Genomic DNA, 20861 nt, shown 5'->3' on the forward strand with positions numbered 1-20861 from the left:
AAATCTCTCTGGAGTTATGACTACAAGCAGGCAAGCAAGAACTGAAGCTAATGTAGAAGTTTAGGACTGTCAAAAAGATAGGAATGTTTGCCCAGAGTTAATAAGCTTAGCTTGCGAAAGCGCAAACCTGAGCGATTGTGTAATCAACCAATAAGATTCGCTCATACGAGCAACTTATCATGAATGGGAACCACCAGAAGGGGTCAAGAAAAGGATACGGAGGAAGACTACTTACTTCAACCCATACGACCACCGGGAGGCAGGAGAAGACCCCCTAGCAACAGCCGGATCATGCACAGACGAACGGTGTAAAAGAGCAGTTGGCAGGACAGAGACTCCCCTGTCACCCAGCGCTGCATTGCCTCTTTGTTCTTTGCTCATTATAATTAATAAATTCAACAATTGACTCCTTAAATTTCTGGTCCATCATTTTATTATTTATAACAATTGGTGCCGTGACTCGGATAGGAATAGTGGCTGGTATCTGAGGGTTGGGGAGGCGCCCCGCCAGAACTGGCGGCCCCACTCTTGACTCCCTGCCTTACTCCTACCGACGATCCGAAATTTAAGAGCAAAAATGCAAGGAAGGACCGGTCGACCCCTTAAATTTTGTGCACAAAAGTCCGGACGAAGATGCAGGACGCGTAAGTAACTGCCGTATTAGGCAGGGGTTTTCCGTTCGGTAGGGGTCGGGTTTCCCGGAGTGTAACGAGTGGTGTGTGTGTGTGAGAGGGGGCCGGTAGCTCGGACTAACCCAAGCGAGTGTGGACCCTCTAGTAGTGTGGTTCTCATTGCCTGCGAAGGCGTGAGCCACAAACGAGGGGAAGCGAGTGGAACGCACACACAGTTGAGTGAAGGCACTCCGGAAGATGGGACAGGGAAAGAGCAAGGCCCCTGTAGCCATGAAACGTCCTAAAATCCCAAAGGATTCCCCTCTAGCATTCATGTTGGAAATGTGGAGGTACTATCCCGGTACAGGAAATAAGAGTAAAGCCAAGATGATTCATTACTGTGTAGAAGTATGGGGAGATCAAAAGATTGGCCCAGCTGTTTTGTGGCCGAAATTTGGATCCAGTGAAGATTGGGTACAACAGCAGTTAAATATTTGGGTTAACACTAAGACTCCCTTCAGTCAGGAAGAGAGTGAATATGCAGCTGTTTGGGTTACACGCCCAGGGGGACCAGGAATCTCGATTTTCAAATTGTCCGAAGTAGACACAAAGACTGAGAAACAGAAGCCTCGAAAAGAGGAGGATATCCCCATGGGACCCCCACCATATGTCCCACCACAACCGATAGCTCCTCCCCTTCCACAACCCGAGGCAAATAACCAAGATAATTCAAATAATCAGGGAATAGACCCTAATTTGGGCCCTCAAACCAGGAGACGGACACGTCAACAAAATCTGTATCCACTGCGAGAGGTACCTATGGGGGGTCCCAATCCACAGATGGGATTTATTTCGGTACCTCTGAGTTCGGGGGATGTTAGGGAATTCAAAAGAGAGATGGGTAAGCTTTTGGAAGACCCATTAGGAGTTGCAGAAAGGGTAGATCAGTTTCTAGGCCCCAATATATATACGTGGGATGAATTACAGTCCATTCTAGGCATCTTATTTACAACTGAAGAGAAACATATGATTAGGACTGCAGGAATGAGAGTCTGGAACGCCCAGCATGCCCAGGGACCTCAGGCAGATGTAAAATGGCCCTTACAAAGACCCCAATGGGACCACCAAGATCCAAATCACCGAATACATATGCAGGATTTACGAAGTATAGTTATCCAAGGGATTAGAGAAGCAGTCCCTAGAGGCCAGAATATCAATAAAGCATTTAATGAAAGGCAGAGGAAAGAGGAATCCCCTAATGACTGGCTGGAGCAGTTACGAAAGAATCTACAAATGTATTCAGGGTTGGATACTGAAACCCCGTTAGGACAGGCTTTGTTAAAAACGCAGTTTGTAGCAAAGGCCTGGGACGATATACAAAAGAAACTCGAAAGGATTGAGAATTGGCAGGACAGGGGGTTGGATGAATTACTAAGGGAAGCCCAGAAGGTTTATGTTCGTAGGGATGATGAGAACCAGAAGAGGCAAGTTAGGATGATGGTGGCCGCAGTTAGAGAGAGTCGGGAACTGGACAAGCAGGGAAGGCAGCCATTGCAGAAACCACCCTTCAGTCAGGGGAAGAGCGAAGGAGCAAGGGAATGAAAGGAAGAGCGGACTTGCTTCTACTGCGGGAAGAAAGGTCACCTAAAGAGAAATTGTAGAAGTAGGATACAAGATGAAAAGATGTTTAAAGAAGACTAGGGAGGTCAGGGGTTTTACCTTTTGGGGATTCAAAAACACCGTGAGCCCTTGATAAAATTAAAGATAGGTCCCCAACAAGAAGAAGTAGAATTTTTGGTGGACTCGGAGGCTGAGAGATCCACCATACAACAACTACCCTCTGGATGTGAATTGTCCAGAGAGACAGCCCTAGTAGTAGGAGCTAAGGGAGAGCCCTTTAAGGTAGGGGTCGTTAAAAACGTAGAAATAGAAACAGAATCTAAGTTAGGATTGGGAGACTTCTTGATAGTACCAGAAGCTGAATTCAATTTGTTGGGACGAGATTTAATTATAGAACTGGGAATAAGTTTGGAGGTAAGGAACAGGGAAATAAGAATTAAACTTTGCCCTCTAAGGGTGGAAGATGAAGAAAGAATTAACCCTGAAGTATGGTATACAACTGAAAGTGTGGGGCGTCTGGAAATACCTCCTTTTTCAGTTAAACTTAAAGACCCTGAAACCCCTATAAAAATAAAACAGTACCCCATTTCATTGGAGGGAAGGAGAGGCCTAAAACCAGAAATAGAAAGACTTATAAAGCAGGGGTTACTGGAACCCTGCATGTCCCCATTCAATACTCCCATATTGCCGGTTAAAAAGCCTAATGGTACGTATCGTTTGGTACATGATCTACGGGAAATAAATAAAAGGACAGTATCTCGTTTTCCTGTAGTTTCTAATCCTTACACCTTGCTGAGCAAATTAGGCCCTGAAAATTTATGGTATAGTGTAATTGATTTAAAGGATGCATTTTGGGCTTGCCCTCTAGATGAGTCTTGCCGGGATTATTTTGCCTTCGAATGGGAAGACCCGGACACAGGGAGAAAACAACAGTTGAGGTGGACAGTACTACCACAGGGTTTTACCGAATCCCCGAATCTGTTCGGGCAAGCCCTAGAACAGATTTTACAAGAATATCAACCAGCTCCAGAAATCACCCTTATCCAGTATGTCGATGATCTGCTAATTGCGGGAAAAGAGGAGGGACAGGTTAGGGAAGAAAGCATCAAACTCCTTAATTTCCTAGGGTTAAAGGGCCTCAAAGTTTCAAAGACAAAATTACAGTTTGTGGAAGAAGAAGTCAGGTATTTAGGTCTCTATATTAACAAAGGGGAAAAGAAGATAGATCCAGAGAGAATAAGAGGGATATTGTCCCTGCCACCCCCCCAAAGTAAAAGACAAATAAGGCAAATTTTAGGGCTAATGGGATATTGTAGGCAATGGATCGAGAATTATAGTAAGAAAGTAAAATTTTTATATCAAAAATTAACCCCCGAGGGGTGGATAACTTGGGGTGAAGATGATGAGAGGAAGTGGCAGGCGTTGCGAGAAGATCTAGTCAATGCCCCGGTTTTAAGCCTCCCTGATCTTAAGAGACCTTTCTATTTGTTTGTTAACATAGATGATGGTGCAGCATATGGAGTCCTGACTCAGGAGTGGGCTGGGAAGAAAAAGCCTATAGGGTACTTTTCAAAATTATTAGATCCAGTGAGTAGGGGATGGCCCACTTGTCTACAGGCAATAGTAGGATGTGCTTTACTAGTGGAAGAGGCTAGAAAAATTACCTTTAACAGCGACATAAGAGTGTTGTCTCCCCATAATATTCGGGGTGTTTTACAACAAAAAGCTGAAAAGTGGATCTCAGATTCTCGGTTGTTGAAATATGAGGGTATTTTGCTAGAAGCACCAAAGTTAACCCTAGAAACTACTAGTTTACAAAATCCTGCACAATTTCTATATGGCAGACCCGAGGAATCACAATTATTACATAATTGCCTTCAAACTATTGAGAACCAGACAAAGATTAGACCAGACCTAGAGGAGGAAGAATTAGATGAAGGAGAAAGAATCTTTGTAGATGGGTCTTCTAGGGTGATTGATGGAAAAAGGAAATCAGGATATGCACTGATAAACGGGAAAACGTTAAGGGTATTAGAATCTGGGCCATTGAGCCCCTCTTGGTCAGCGCAGGCCTGTGAACTATATGCAGTTCTACAGGCCTTAAGAAGATTGGAGGGAAAATCAGGAACGATATACACTGATTCTAAATATAGTTACGGAGTAGTACACACCTTTGGAAAAATCTGGGAAGAGAGGGGACTAATTAATTCCCAGGGAAAGGATTTAATACACCAGGAACTAATAAGGGAAGTTTTGCAAGCATTAAGGGGGCCGCTTAAAATAGCTGTAGGACATTTAAGGGGGCATCAAAAAGGAATTGACTATAAGACACGGGGAAATAATATGGCAGACCAAGAGGCTAAACAAGCTGCATTACGCGTATTAGTACTAACAAAGGATAAACCGCAACGTACAGAATTGAGAATAGCACCTCTCGTGTTCACCCCTAAGGAGGAACAGAAACTTACTCAAATGGAAGTAACTAAGAGTGACGAAGGGAAATGGTATCTGTCAGATGGAAGAGAAGTTCTACCAAAATCAATAGCCTTTAATATCTTGACTAATTTACATAAACAAACCCACTGGGGAGTTCAGGGTTTGATAGACCATTTTGCCACCAAATATGTGGCTATAGGTCTCCACGGCTTAGCAAAGAAGATTACTCAAGGATGCCCCACATGCCTGAAGATCAATAGAGCTGTACAAAGACGGGTACCTATGGGTGGAAGACCCCTAGCAGTAAGACCATTTTCTCGAGTCCAAATTGACTTTACAGAACTTCCCAAAGTAGGACGTTACAAATATGTTTTAGTCATTGTAGACCACCTCACCCATTATATTGAGGCCTTTCCTACTTCTAGAGCGACTGCTCAAACTGTGGCAAAAGTCCTTTTGGAACAGATAATCCCTAGATACGGGGTTACTGAGGTTATCGACTCTGATCAGGGTCCCCACTTTACATCTAAAATTATAAAGAACCTGACGGAAGCCTTGGGAATAAAGTGGGAAGAACACACTCCTTGGCATCCCCAAAGCTCGGGACGTGTGGAACGGATGAATGGAGAGTTGAAAAAGCAATTGGCGAAACTGACACTAGAAACCAAACTCTCATGGATAAAATGTATTCCTTTAGCATTGTTAAACATTAGGGCGCAACCTAGGGCCGATATAGGAATATCTCCTTTCGAAATGTTATATGGGATGCCCTACGATGCAGGAGTTCCTATTGATCATCCAAATATCACAGATAAGACCATTAATATCTATATCAGTGAACTGATGAGATATAGACAGGAGTTGTGGGAGAAAGGACAAATAACCCAAAGACCCCCTCTTGATATTAGGTTACACCAAATTAAGCCAGGAGATTGGGTTCTTATAAGATCATGGAAAGAAGCCACTCTACAGCCCCGTTGGGAGGGACCTTATTTGGTACTCTTAACTACTAATACTGCGGTTCGAACTGCAGAAAGGGGATGGACGCACGCCAGCCGTATTAAAGGACCAGTAGACAACAATGAATGGGAAGTTACAAGTCCAGCGGGGGATTTGAAGATGAAGCTGTCCAGAAAATCGCGATAAACAAAACTCTAACGGGGGGGAATTTATTTTGCCACAGGGACTTCTGTGAAGACAATAGAGTAAAACAGTCGAACCGAAGAAACCAATATAATCCCTCTGGTGAAGAAACCTCAGCCCATCTGAAGAAGCTAAATGGTTGGGGCATGGTTTGAACATCTACCTTTTGCTGTACAGTGTTTAATAGGGTTTGTAATAGCATTAATCTTGTCACTAATTTTGTATTTCTTGTGGAAAGTCGTTAAGTGTGGAAAAGGGATTTGTGTTTATGGATAGAGAGGAATGAAAATTATTTTTAGGACTTTGAAAGATGAACTGGTTAAACACTTTAATAGAACATTAAGCGAGATCAGCCTACCAAGTCTGCCTTGAATACAACGGGTATACGGCTGTAAGGGTTGGCCGATTGTTGAAAAGGCTCCGGAACCAAACTCCTGAGACACCCTGTGGACAAGTGCCTGGACTACCCCAAGGGATTCAATAGTGAATATAACAGACTGTGATGGGGAAAAGTTTACCTTCGAGTAGGTCTTCTGCTGCCGAGAAGATAAAAACCCCTGTAACTGGCTGCAACCCAGTTGACAGGCGAGGCAGATATGGACCTCGGGTGAAGGGACGATACTTGACCCCAAAGACAATCATTTTGGTCTGTGCATCTATTCTACTCCCAGGGGTACGGGCCAATAATCCACACGAGCCCATGATATTGGGATTATTCAACATACAACAACCTGACCAACCCTTGAAAAGCTGTAAAAATCAAACCCACGTAAATTTTACCGTTTCTTTGAGAAATTTAATTATGGGACACCGAAGAGATAGGACAGATAACTGTATGGGATTTTATGTTTGCCCTGCTTCAAATAGAGGGAGAAATTATTGTAATTTGCCAAATCATTACTACTGTGGTTATTGGGGATGTGAGACATGGGCATCTGAATGGTCCACAGATATTAAAGACCCAGACATACAGGTGGAATGGTTCCCTCCTGGTTGCAAACGACCCACAATAGGAGGAGATGGGCATGTTTACGGACATTGTGAGGCCAGTGGATACTGTAAGGAAATTAATATAAAGGTTCAGAAGCCTACAAACAATGGCTGGTTGGTTGGAAGAATGTGGGGAATTAGATTTTGGGAACCAGGTCCAGACAGGGGTGGTATATTCAGAATAGCAAAGAGAAGTATGCCACATGATTCCCCATTGTCTATAGGCCCAAATACAGTTTTGGCACCGCCCCCTTCTACCGAAAGGACCCCGCCACCTGTTGCTGCTACACCAAAAAATACCACTAACAGTACAGGTCGAAGGTATAAGACACCACTGCTTACACTCAGTGATCCATTGTGGGGCATTATGCAAGCCGCATATGCCGCCCTGAATAAAACGCAACCAAACTTAACTAACGAGTGTTGGTTGTGCTATAGCGTTAGACCACCTTATTATGAGGCAGTAGGAGAGCCAGGCAAGGTCACATGGAATAGTGGAACAAATCCTGCTGAATGCCCATTGGATAGTAATCACACCCAGGGGTTAACTGTACAACATGTCACAGGGGAAGGAAAATGTGTTGGAACTATACCGAAACAATATAAAAGTCTTTGTAACAACACAATATCTAAAAGTAAAGTAATAAACAAGATAAACGAAAATTTTAAATGGCTAATCCCCACAGCAGGTGCAAAGTGGGTATGTTCAGATATCGAAATGACGCCATGTATATCATTAGAGGTATTTAATAGATCTGAATTTTGTATACAAGTAGTAGTTATTCCGCGATTAATGTATCACTCTGATGAAGAGGTTATGTATCAACTTGAAGGGAGCCTCATCAGACAGAAAAAAGAGCCTATAACAGCAATTACTTTAGCAACCCTCTTGATTGCCGGAGGTGTGGGTGCCGGAACCGGCATAGCCTCACTCGTCAAAAGTAATGAGATAAAGAATTTACAGCAAGCTGTAGATGAAGATCTAGACAGAATAGAGCAATCAATTGATAAATTGGCAATTTCGGTCAAATCGTTATCAGAGATGGTACTACAAAATCGAAGAGGATTAGACCTCCTATTCCTAAAGGAAGGGGGACTATGCGTAGCACTACAAGAAGAATGTTGCTCAGTTGTAGATCACACCGGAATAGTTAGGGATTCCATGGCTGAACTTCGTAAGAGATTGGAACAACGAAAAAGGGATAGGGAAATAGGAAGATCCTGGTATGAGAGTTGGTTTAACGTATCACCATGGCTCACTACTTTGCTGTCTGCTCTGGCTGGACCCTTGATCACGATTATTCTGGGGCTAATATTTGGACCATGTATAATTAAATATCTATCACAACTGGTAAAGAAGCGATTTGATACCACGAAATTGCTAATCTTAACGCAAATGACTCTGCAGAGGGAAATAGAGAAATTGTAAATAGAGAAAGTGTGATATTCCATCCCATGATCACAATTAGGAAAGGAGAATTGTAACTATGAAAGTTGAAGGACAAACATTCAATGATAAAAGAAAAGGGGGGGAAATTGTCAAAAAGATAGGAATGTTTGCCCAGAGTTAATAAGCTTAGCTTGCGAAAACACAAACCTGAGCGATTGTGTAATCAACCAATAAGATTCGCTCATACGAGCAACTTATCATAAATGGGAACCACCAGAAGGGGTCAAGAAAAGGATACGGAGGAAGACTACTTACTTCAACCCATACGACCACCGGGAGGCAGGAGAAGATCCCCTAGCAACAGCCAGATCATGCACAGACGAACGGTATAAAAGAGCAGGTATTGGCTCAAACCTTGTGACAGTTGATGGAACACAGAATTCCCTTGTGATAAATGTGTCTGCTCATTAACCAGGAGGTAGTAAAGATTTCGAGACAAGAATAATCGGGATGTAGTGAATCTTTCATTAAATGTTGATACAACTGCCTAGGTAGTATTTTTTCTTTTTTGAAACTAGAAGCAAGGGGGTGTTACAGCATCAACAAAAGAATAGCTGAAGACCCCAGTAACAACAAATGAGACATGCGCAGAGTACCCTGGAAATACCACGGCAGTCATTTGGAACTACATAAAAGAACGGCCCCAATCTTCTGGTGGCGCGGCAGTTGGCAGGACAGAGATCCCCCTGTCGCCCAGCGCTGCATTGCCTCTTTCTTCTTTGTTCATTATAATTAATAAATTCAACAATTGACTCCTTAAATTTCTGGTCTATCATTTTATTATTTATAACAAGGACCGTATGAAAAGACAGCTACATCAGTGAACTGGACTGCCTGCATGAGTATACTCCCTGGGATTCAACAAAATCTAAATTTTCACTTTATTTCTTTGATTACCATTCACTCACTACTTCAAAATCTCCATTTTATTTCTATACAAATTTTCATGTTTCTGCTCTATGTGCAGATTTCCAGAAGAGTGCAATGGAACCAGCAACAGGTTTTGCAAGAATGGGATTTATTGATTTCTTTGATCCATATTCCAACAATAATTTTTGTTTTGTCACAGCCAATTTTGCTTTCTCTTTCTCACCTGCTCACCCTGCCACATCAACTGCCTCCTGGAGCAGCCCAGCCTGGCCAAGGGGGGATGGGGCCAGGCTGAATGAATGAATGAATGGGGCCTTATAAATATTTCTATAATTAGTCAAAGCACAGTAATTTTTTTTCCCTACAGGTTAAATACTGCTTACTTTTTATAAAGTTCTCTGTCCTTAGTATTTACACGAGTCTTTTTCTGACCTGCTGTAAGCCCGTTAGTCCAAACCAGATAAGGAGTCTAATTTTAGAACTGGAGATAGTGTAACACTGTTACTAGTTGATACTTGCTATGTCATTGCATTCTAGGATTATGTAATAAACAAAAGAACTGCCTCATAGAAGAGAATGACTTATTAATTACAATACAGTAGTGATCTTGTTTTTGGTGTTATTATTGCATATGTATATCTGCCTTTGCATTGTTAGTTCTAGAAGATACTGTCTACAGGTATTGCTGACAATTAAAAAAAAAAAAATTACAATTCTTATTTATTCTTGGAAATATGTTTCTTTGCTTGCTATGAATCAGTTAATACTGAGCCATGATATTTTGCTGTGCTAGTGCACTTTATTGAATGTATCAAAGTACATAAGACATATTGATATTGTAACAATTAAACACAGAAACAAAGACTGTGTCTAAAAAACAATTCCAAAGTTTTAGGAAGGAAGGATTATTATAGAATTCTGAGACTGCCTGATACAAGAAGAAAGTGGTTTAGGCAGATTCACATAATTTGACCTTACACACTCATTCTATAGAAAAGAATTTAATCTCAAAGACTGGCAAGCAGAATTTTTAACAGGAACACTACTATGCAAATCAAAGAGCAATTCTGTTGTCATGCGATGTACTAACTGCCAGACACTTGTTTGCTTTACAAAATATGCATTAATTTATCAAATAACCCCACAAAATAAACAAAACTGAAGAAAACCTATGCATTTACTTACAACTATGTGCTCAATCACTGTTTCAAGCCCTGACTTAGCATTTCCAAACCACAGTGTTCACTCCTGTTCATGTGGCCAAAATCTCTAATCTGAACATTATTTGAAAGGCAGAAAAATTATCCCAGTCTTTCATCACTAAAAACTTCTGCCAAAGCCTTGGTGGGATCTGCACTGTATGCCATTGTAGAAGTTAAGTTCTGCAACAAACTGAGAGCAACAGACTAATGTTAATCAAATCCGGACTACATGGTGTCTTTTTTCTGTCTGCCTTCCTTTTCCAAGACTCACAAACTGCATTTCAGGTATTGCTGTCAAGAGCGTCAAAAGTTATGCTTTGAAGAAAAGAGTTATCTGCTCATGGCTAAGGTATTCTGCCATGTATTCATTATGAAAAGAAGTTAAAAAAAAAAAAAAAAAAAAAAAAAAGGATGTTGCAGATAAGAAGCATGAAGAATGACTTTACAACGTAATTGCAGCTTCTCTAGTCTAACGTTTCTTCAAAAAGGCTGGAGAAATCAGTATTTCTCAAAACAAGAGAAATTTCTTTACTCCTTTTTATTACTTTCTCAGAAAACTGCAACATTCTAACTACTATGGTAATATTGCAGGCTACGGGCTTCTACAATCAATAGATGCACAAAGGTTAGGCTTCATAAGATTACCATGATGAAAAGATATGTACATTTAAAAAGAAAAAAATTAAAAAAAAAAATAAAAAGAAAGGAAATGCTAACTGGACTCATAGGCTGGCAGTAAACACCCCAGAGAGCAACCTCCAGAAAGAGATCCCTCCTCAGTGGTAGTCAGCCCTTAAATGGGATCTCCACCCCTTCCTGGTAGCACTGGCAAATTGCTTTCACCTGTGCTCCCATGGCTGACTTCTTGCTTGCCTCAGGTGCTCAATAAGAGGTCCAGGCTGTGATCAACAGTTCCCATCCAACGATAACATTACTTGAGAGAGAAAACTCTCAGCTTCAAAATACTATGTTATTAACATAGTCACCACCACTATATATTTCATATTTTTTTTTTCTCAAATCCTAACCATTTTAAATGCATAGGTTTTCTTCCGTTTTGTTTATTTTGCTTGCTAAGTCAGGGCTTGAAACAGTGATTGAGCACCTAGTAGTAAGGCAGGGCCAAGCCAGGGGAGCTCAAGTGTATGCAGTGCACATGAATGACCAGTATGGGTATTGACAGGATCTTCCTCTTCGCAGACCTCATTTAAGTGTTGGCAGTGGAGCTGAGGGTATCTCATCTGGAGATCCCTGCATAGCTGAGGCCTTCCAAGGATAAGCAGGTTTTTTTTTCCTTATTTCTGTCTCCATGACTGCTCTGTTTAGCAAGTTTTCACTCACTGCAGCCTGGGGTCTTGCTACTCTGCTATCACTGTCGTGCTTTTCATTGTGTTACAACCACAAATTTCAGTGACTTGCTAAAACTTACAGGGCAAGGACAGTATTTAAGTGAGCCAGGAGATATTTTGCCTTGTATTTAATCTTTTTCTTCTTACAAAGTACCCTTGTGTGAGGAACATTTGTTTTGTGGGAGCTGATTCAGGAGAACTCAATTTTTAACATTCCAAAGGGAAATCTCTCTGGAGTTATGACTGCAAGCAGGCAAGCAAGAACTGAATCTAATGTAGAAGTTTAGGACCATATGAAAAGACAGCTACATTAGTGAACTGGACTGCCTGCATGAGTATACTCCCTGGGATTCAACAAAATCTAAATTTTCACTTTATTTCTTTGATTACCATTCACTCACTACTTCAAAATCTCCATTTTAATTCTATACAAATTTTCATGTTTCTGCTCTATGTGCAGATTTCCAGAAGAGTGCAATGGAACCAGCAACAGGTTTTGCAAGAATGGGATTTATTGATTTCTTTGATCCATATTCCAACAATAATTTTTGTTTTGTCACAGCCAATTTTCCTTTCTCTTCATAATCTACTTGCACCTTGGAGGAATTTGGTAGAGGTAAAGCCTATGGTTATCACTACACAGCCAGTAAACATAGTAGCTGGCACTCCAATTTTCATCACAAAGAGAACATTAAACGTGTCCACATGGCAAATTAGTACCCCCACCCCCCTGTAGTACCTGATATAGTGATCCTGCCCCAGATATCAGGACAAAGGATGTTGTACCAAAGGCCAGGACATGCCCCAGCACAAGTGGAGGTGTTTGACTCAAGACAAAACACAGCCTGTATCCTACCACTGAAGGCAGACCCACCACTCCTCATACCTTTTAAACATCTGTACTACTCCCCTTGAGGCTGTGAAGTCCACAGGACCACTGGTAGGAGCATCAACACTTCAGCGTGCTTCAGTGTCTGTGAGGGTATGTCATGACACCAGGTGGTGGAGTGCGGAAGTTCTGGGAACCAGTGAACCCAAACCTGAACTGAAGAAGATAAGCCTCCAGAAGCAACATCAAGTACTGTTCCAACACAACCATAAGAAGACTGTCAACAATCACCTTGCAACAATCACCTATCAATCACATCATTGATAGGTACTGTACCTGCATCACGATACACGTTGTACTTCATGTTTCCAAAACAGCAGGAGTTTACCCCTGACCTACTCAATCTTTGGTTCAGGCTGTGACCTAGCAACTCTGCTGCACTCCATCCCTTCACAGCCTGAACCAATGATTGAACATTAGCTGAGAGGTCAAGGCTATCCCAGGGAGCTGAGGTGTAAGCAATGATTGGAAAAGGTGCTTTTATTTAAGTGTTAGCAGCAGAGGGAGCAGTATCTCTCTGAGTTTGCTCTTCTTTTGAGTTGTTACTAGTTTCTGGAAGGGGTGAGCTAATTTTTCTTCATTACCTGCTGCTATGGTTCTTGTAGGTTATGTATGGTTACCTGTTAGGTATGGTCATATAGTCTTGTATGGTTACCTGCTATGACGCTTATATCCCATTAGAAAGCACTGTCATTACATTCTTTTGCCATGTGACTTAGTTTAAAATATTTTCTTAAGTTTTCTCAGTTCTGTTGCTTTATTTTTCAATGCTGCTCTGCAAACCTTGCTGTGACTCCGGGCTAGGCCTGGCCACTCATCAGGGTAGAGCTGCTGCCATGATAGATACAGCTGTAGGGGGTGCAAGCTGAGTTGGGATACACGTAGCATGTGGGTTACAGGTTGTGTATGCCTGAGTATCTAACTCACACTAAAATGTCTTGCCTGTATGCATGTGGTGGCTGGAATCCCTTTGCATTGTAGAAGCAAAGTTCAGAGCCAGAAAGTAAGGGAACGCAAAATTATGAAAAGAAGAAATGATCTATGGAAAACTAATTGTTATAGATGTTATTTGATCCTTGAAAATCATAAAAATAGTCTTGGGGAAAAAAGAAAAAAAGAAAAAAGCTGGTTTGGACTAACGGGCTTACAGCAGGTCAGAAAAAGACTCGTGTAAATACTAAGGACAGAGAACTTTCTAAAAAGTAAGCAGCTAATCAGCAGTATTTAACCTGTAGGGAAAAATTTACTGTGCTTTGACTAATTATAGAAATATTTATAAGGCCCCATTCATTCATTCATTCATTCATTCATTCATTCATTCATTCATTCAGCCTGGCTCCATCCACCCCTTGGCCAGGCTGGGCTGCTCCAGGAGGCAGATGATGTGGCAGGGTGAGCAGGTGGAAGTGTGAGCAAAATTGTTTTAGAGGCAGAATGTTCTTGTTTCACAGTATTGCATATATGCAATCCTGCATTCAAGATGGAAGAAAGGGGCCTAAAATTTCAAAGAGATATGACGCTAAGTGGACAACGAGGGTCATTGCAAAAATTGTCCTTCTTTAGGGAACAAAACTTGCCTCCTTTTGAGTTTAATGACAGTCCTGCCATTGATTTGTGCGTGCCCTATCTATTCATTTTTCTGCTCCCCTGATTTTTTTTTTTTTTTTTTCCACTTTTGCTCAGCTTAATGACTTGCTTCATTCCTTAACTTTATCCTCTCTTCCCGAAAAGTGTTGTCACTTAAACTGGCTTAGCATATCTACTCTATTTATTCTATAACACCCCCGACTTTTACATTTCAGTTGAAAAATTCACTATCACTATAATCACCAGGAAGAAGAAATAGTTGCTTTAAACTTCTAAAGAAGTAAGATCACTTCTGAAGAAGTAAGATCTCAATCCTGTCAGTCCTCCAACTGAGAGTGTGACGAATGGATGTCACAAAAGGAGAAAAAACACAATCATCTAGGAAATGTAAGGGTTAATGAAAAGTAATATGTCACTTCATGGCAACAGTAACACTTTTCTGATCATACAAAACAGGGACAGTCAGCAGTATGCTAGGGTTGCATTCAGAATGGAGTACTCCAGATGTGGTCTCACCAATGCAGAGCAGAGGGGCAGGATCATCTACCTTGACCTGCTGACCACGATTCTTTTGGTGCAGTCCAGGACAGGAGTGGCTTTCTGGGCTGTGAGGGTACACACTGCTAGTTCATGTCCACTTGCTATTTACTAGTATCCCTATGCCCATTGTGGCAGGGCTGTTCTCTGTCCTTACATCCTTCAACTTGTACTGATACAAGGGGTTGGTTGCCATTACCCATGTGCAGTACCTTGCACTTGGATTTTTTGAACCCCACGAGCTTCTCCTTGTCCCACTGACAAAGGCTGTCTAAGTCTCTCTGAGTGGCATCCCATCCCTCAGTCATCTTGACCTTATCACATAGCTTGTTGCCATCCACAAACTTGATGAGAATGTACTTGATCCCACTGTCAATGTCACTGCTGAAGATATTAAAGAGCATTGGTCCCACTACTGACCCCTGAGGAGCACCACTTGTTACTTTCTCTAGCCAGACATTGAGCCAGTGACCACCACTCTCAAGGTATGACTACACTAAACTTTCTTCATCAGTCCACCTTTCAAATCCACACATTTTGAATTTGAAAAGACGGATATGATGGGGACCATGTCCAAGTCTCTACTGACATTAAGATAGATGACATCAAGCATTTTCCTCATCCGCTCATGTAGTTATGCCATCATGAAATCCACTAGTTATCTTTTCAAAATTAGTTCTTGTTTGTAACACTGAACATTATAAATTGTATTTTCTTTACATAGCAGTAGCTAATAGCTTTTACCTGAAATGAGCTTGTTTCTGAAGAAACAAAAATTGGATTTGCTACTTTTGAACATTTTATATTTTTTCTTTGTCAAATCCTAACCATTTTAAATGCATAGGTTTTCTTCAGTTTTGTTTATTTTGTGGGGTTATTTGATAAATTAATGCATATTTTGTAAAGCAAACAAGTGTCTGGCAGTTAGTACATCGCATGACAACAGAATTGCTCTTTGATTTGCATAGTAGTGTTCCTGTTAAAAATTCTGCTTGCCAGTCTTTGAGATTAAATTCTTTTCTATAGAATGAGTGTGTAAGGTCAAATTATGTGAATCTGCCTAAACCACTTTCTTCTTGTATCAGGCAGTCTCAGAATTCTATAATAATCCTTCCTTCCTAAAACTTTGGAATTGTTTTTTAGACACAGTCTTTGTTTCTGTGTTTAATTGTTACAATATCAATATGTCTTATGTACTTTGATACATTCAATAAAGTGCACTAGCACAGCAAAATATCATGGCTCAGTATTAACTGATTCATAGCAAGCAAAGAAACATATTTCCAAGAATAAATAAGAATTGTAATTTTTTTTTTTTTAATTGTCAGCAATACCTGTAGACAGTATCTTCTAGAACTAACAATGCAAAGGCAGATATACATATGCAATAATAGCACCAAAAACAAGATCACTACTGTATTGTAATTAATAAGTCATTCTCTTCTATGAGGCAGTTCTTTTGTTTATTACATAATCCTAGAATGCAATGACATAGCAAGTATCAACTAGTAACAGTGTTACACTATCTCCAGTTCTAAAATTAGACTCCTTATCTGGTTTGGACTAACGGGCTTACAGCAGGTCAGAAAAAGACTCGTGTAAATACTAAGGACAGAGAACTTTATAAAAAGTAAGCAGCTAATCAGCAGTATTTAACCTGTAGGGAAAAAAATTACTGTGCTTTGACTAATTATAGAAATATTTATAAGGCCCCATTCATTCATTCATTCATTCATTCATTCATTCATTCATTCATTCATTCAGCCTGGCTCCATCCACCCCTTGGCCAGGCTGGGCTGCTCCAGGAGGCAGATGATGTGGCAGGGTGAGCAGGTGGAAGTGTGAGCAAAATTGTTTTAGAGGCAGAATGTTCTTGTTTCCCAGTATTGCATATATGCAATCCTGCATTCAAGATGGAAGAAAGGGGCCTAAAATTTCAAAGAGATATGATGCAAAGTGGACAACGAGGGTCATTGCAAAAATTGTCCTTCTTTAGGGAACAAAACTTGCCTCCTTTTGAGTTTAATGACAGTCCTGCCATTGATTTGTGCGTGCCCTATCTATTCATTTTTCTGCTCCCCTGATTTTTTTTTTTTTTTTTTTCCACTTTTGCTCAGCTTAATGACTTGCTTCATTCCTTAACTTTATCCTCTCTTCCCGAAAAGTGTTGTCACTTAAACTGGCTTAGCATATCTACTCTATTTATTCTATAACACCCCCGACTTTTACATTTCAGTTGAAAAATTCACTATCACTATAATCACCAGGAAGAAGAAATAGTTGCTTTAAACTTCTAAAGAAGTAAGATCACTTCTGAAGAAGTAAGATCTCAATCCTGTCAGTCCTCCAACTGAGAGTGTGACGAATGGATGTCACAAAAGGAGAAAAAACACAATCATCTAGGAAATGTAAGGGTTAATGAAAGGTAATATGTCACTTCATGGCAATAGTAGCACTTTTCTGATCATACAAAACAGGGACAGTCAGCAGTATGCTAGGGTTGCATTCAGGATGGAGTACTCCAGATGTGGTCTCACTTCTGAGTGCCCATATCTATGGGAGTGCAGACAGGGCTAGGCTCTGGGAGTTATATTCTCTTATTCTGAATCCAACAGGCCTACCGTCTCTTGGTTACCGTCTCAATGGTTATAACATATGTTATATGTTACGACATTATGTTCATGCCAAAGGAGTTTTGAAGGGGACAGAAACTCGACTAACTCTCTTCTGGTGCTTGGTAGGTTACATTTGCCTAGTGTTTTGCAACATACATCACTCAATTAAGATTACAATTAGCTCAGCAGTGCAGGAGAGAAGAGAAGGTGAGTTCTGGCTCATCATAAATATGCATGATGAGTGCCCATATCTATGGGAGTGCAGACAGGGCTAGGCTCTGGGAGTTATATTCTCTTATTCTGAATCCAACAGGCCTACCGTCTCTTTCAGTAGTTCTCTAAAAGTATCGGCTTACCGTGCAAATGAAATGCCGTTTCTGCAGTGAGAAGCAGCAAGGTGAGTATTTCATGGTCTCTGCTGCCATCTATTGTCATTTATTGGTACTAACAATTCTTGTTGGGATTCTCTTCATAACGGGAAACAGCACTTATGTACTATACTGTTGCAGGGACTTGAGAAGCTTGCTTCCTGTGACAAACCTAACAGCAGCTTTTCCACCTTTGAGTATGTACTGGGGATTATTGCCAAGCCTTGTAGGGGTATCACAGAATCACAGAATCACCCGGGTTGGAAGGGACCTCAAGGATCATGTAGTTCCAACCCCCCTGCCTAGCAGGGCCACCAAACGTACACATTCAGATCAGGTTGCCCAGGACCCCATCCAACCTGGCCTTGAACACGTCCAAGGACGGGGCCTCCACAACCTCCCTGGGCAGCCCGTTCCAGGGCCTAACTACTCTCCTTGTGAAGAACATCCCCCTAACATCCAACCTAAATCTTCCCTCCTTCAACTTGGATCCATTTCCCCTAGTCCTGCTGTTGTCAGCCCTTTTGAAGAGTTTACTCCCCTCCTGGGTGTAGGTTCCCTTCAGGTGTTGATAGGCTGCAATGAGGTCACCCCGCAGCCTTCTCTTCTCCAGGCTGAACAAGCCCAACTCCCTCAGCCTGTCCTCATAGGGGAGGTGCTCCAGCCCCCTGATCATCTTAGTCGCCCTCCTCTGGACCCTTTCCAAGATCTCTATGTCTTTCTTGTACTGAGGGCTCCACACCTGGACACAGTACTCCAGATGGGGCCTCACAAGAGCCGAGTAGAGAGGGACAATCACCTCCCTCTCCCTGCTGACCACCCCTCTCCTGATGGAGCCCAGGATCCCATTTGCCTTTTGAGCTGCCAGAGCGCACTGCTGGCTCATGTTAAGTCTCTCGTCAATCAGGACCCCGAGGTCCTTCTCTGCCAAGCTGCTCTCAAGGACCACTCCTCCCAGCCTGTACGGGTGCCTGGAGTTCTTCCGGCCCAAATGCAAAACCTTGCACTTTGCTGTGTTGAACCTCATTAGGTTCACCCGAGCCCAGCCCTCCAGCCTGTCGAGGTCCCTCTGAATGGCATCCCTTCCTTCCACCGTATCAACCGCACCACTCAGCTTGGTGTCGTCAGCAAACTTGCTGAGGGTGCACTCAATTCCCTCATCAATGTCATTAATAAAGATGTTAAAGAGCACCGGTCCCAAGACAGACCCTTGGGGTACACCACTTGTTACCGGCCTCCACCTGGACATAGAGCCATTGACCACCACCCTCTGTCTGCGGCCTTTCAACCAACTGCTTATCCATCGGGTCGTCCGCCCATCAAATCCACTTCCCTCCAATTTGGAGATGAGGATGTGGTGGGGGACCATGTCAAAGGCCTTGCTCAGGTCCAGGTAAATGACATCAGTCGCCCTCTTTAAGAGAGGGTATGAAAGAACAACAAAGGAATTTCATGAATTGTTATGGGCTCTGGATATATCCAGTTCTGCTTACTAATTTTAAAAAAAAAAGTTCATTCTGCATATATGTACGCACGGCGAAGTCCAAACCGCTCCTTTCGGATGTGCGGAGAAGAGCCTGCAAATCGGAAAAAAGCTGCCAGCTGCAGTCGCACTTTTTCTCGGGTACGGTTTAACATGACACCGCGGCTGGAGGCTGAAAGCGGCAGTCGGTGATAATTCGATTCTCGGGCAGTAACGGCAAATGCTCCGGAGCAGTTCACCGCGAGTGCCACTTCCGAGCCGGGAGAGCGAAGCTGTGCCGTTCTGAAGCCGAGAGCGTCCGAATTCAGCCGCTGCCTTTCCTCCGGATGGGGGTTATTTTCTCCGCACTGCAGAAAGGATCTCTCCTGACTTCTCCCAATGTGCTCCCTGAGAGCACAGCATCTGTCGCTCCTCGAATCTCCAGCTGCCTCTTTAAGAGGCTTTTCCCTTCTACCCTTGTGGTCACAGAACACAGAAGTGGAGTCACAGAGAACTACATTACAAAGAATTGTCGCTCGAAATGAAGGCACGCCAAAAAGACACACATCCAAAAGGAGCGGTTTGGACTTCGCCGTGCGTACATATATGCAGAATGAACTTTTTTTTTTTAAATTAGTAAGCAGAACTGGATATATCCACAGCCCATAACAATTCATGGAATTCCTTTGTTGTTCTTTCATACCCCTACAAGGCTTGGCAATAATCCCCAGTACATACTCAAAGATGGAAAAGCTGCAGTTAGGTTTGCCACAGGAAGCAAGCTTCTCAAGTCCCTGCAACAGTATAGTACATAAGTGCTGTTTCCCGTTATGAAGAGAATCTCAACAAGAATTGTTAGTACCAATAAATGACAATAGATGGCAGCAGAGACCATGAAATACTCACCTTGCTGCTTCTCACTGCAGAAACGGCATTTCATTTGCACGGTAAGCCGATACTTTTAGAGAACTACTGAAAGAGACGGTAGGCCTGTTGGATTCAGAATAAGAGAATATAACTCCCAGAGCCTAGCCCTGTCTGCACTCCCATAGATATGGGCACTCAGAAGTGAGACCACATCTGGAGTACTCCATCCTGAATGCAACCCTAGCATACTGCTGACTGTCCCTGTTTTGTATGATCAGAAAAGTGCTACTATTGCCATGAAGTGACATATTACCTTTCATTAACCCTTACATTTCCTAGATGATTGTGTTTTTTCTCCTTTTGTGACATCCATTCGTCACACTCTCAGTTGGAGGACTGACAGGATTGAGATCTTACTTCTTCAGAAGTGATCTTACTTCTTTAGAAGTTTAAAGCAACTATTTCTTCTTCCTGGTGATTATAGTGATAGTGAATTTTTCAACTGAAATGTAAAAGTCGGGGGTGTTATAGAATAAATAGAGTAGATATGCTAAGCCAGTTTAAGTGACAACACTTTTCGGGAAGAGAGGATAAAGTTAAGGAATGAAGCAAGTCATTAAGCTGAGCAAAAGTGGAAAAAAAAAAAAAAAAAAATCAGGGGAGCAGAAAAATGAATAGATAGGGCACGCACAAATCAATGGCAGGACTGTCATTAAACTCAAAAGGAGGCAAGTTTTGTTCCCTAAAGAAGGACAATTTTTGCAATGACCCTCGTTGTCCACTTTGCATCATATCTCTTTGAAATTTTAGGCCCCTTTCTTCCATCTTGAATGCAGGATTGCATATATGCAATACTGTGAAACAA

At 41.9% G+C, this 20861-nt stretch overlaps 2 long non-coding RNA genes across 2 annotated transcripts; both read right to left on the reverse strand.

Annotated features, from left to right (window-relative positions):
* Positions 1–11407: 11407 nt before the first annotated feature.
* LOC128089869 (uncharacterized) lies at positions 11408–19221 on the reverse strand. Its single transcript, XR_008210706.1, has 3 exons — positions 19199–19221; positions 17656–17890; positions 11408–12716 (listed from the first exon to the last, which is right to left on the reverse strand). It is a non-coding gene; the product is annotated as an uncharacterized LOC128089869 (long non-coding RNA).
* Positions 13601–17307, reverse strand: LOC128089870 (uncharacterized). The gene is made up of 2 exons (XR_008210707.1): positions 16342–17307; positions 13601–13789 (listed from the first exon to the last, which is right to left on the reverse strand). It is a non-coding gene; the product is annotated as an uncharacterized LOC128089870 (long non-coding RNA).
* Positions 19222–20861: the final 1640 nt, after the last annotated feature.

This window comes from Tympanuchus pallidicinctus, unplaced genomic scaffold (assembly GCF_026119805.1).
Source record: "Tympanuchus pallidicinctus isolate F22 unplaced genomic scaffold, pur_lepc_1.0 scaffold40, whole genome shotgun sequence".
NCBI lineage: Eukaryota > Metazoa > Chordata > Aves > Galliformes > Phasianidae > Tympanuchus > Tympanuchus pallidicinctus.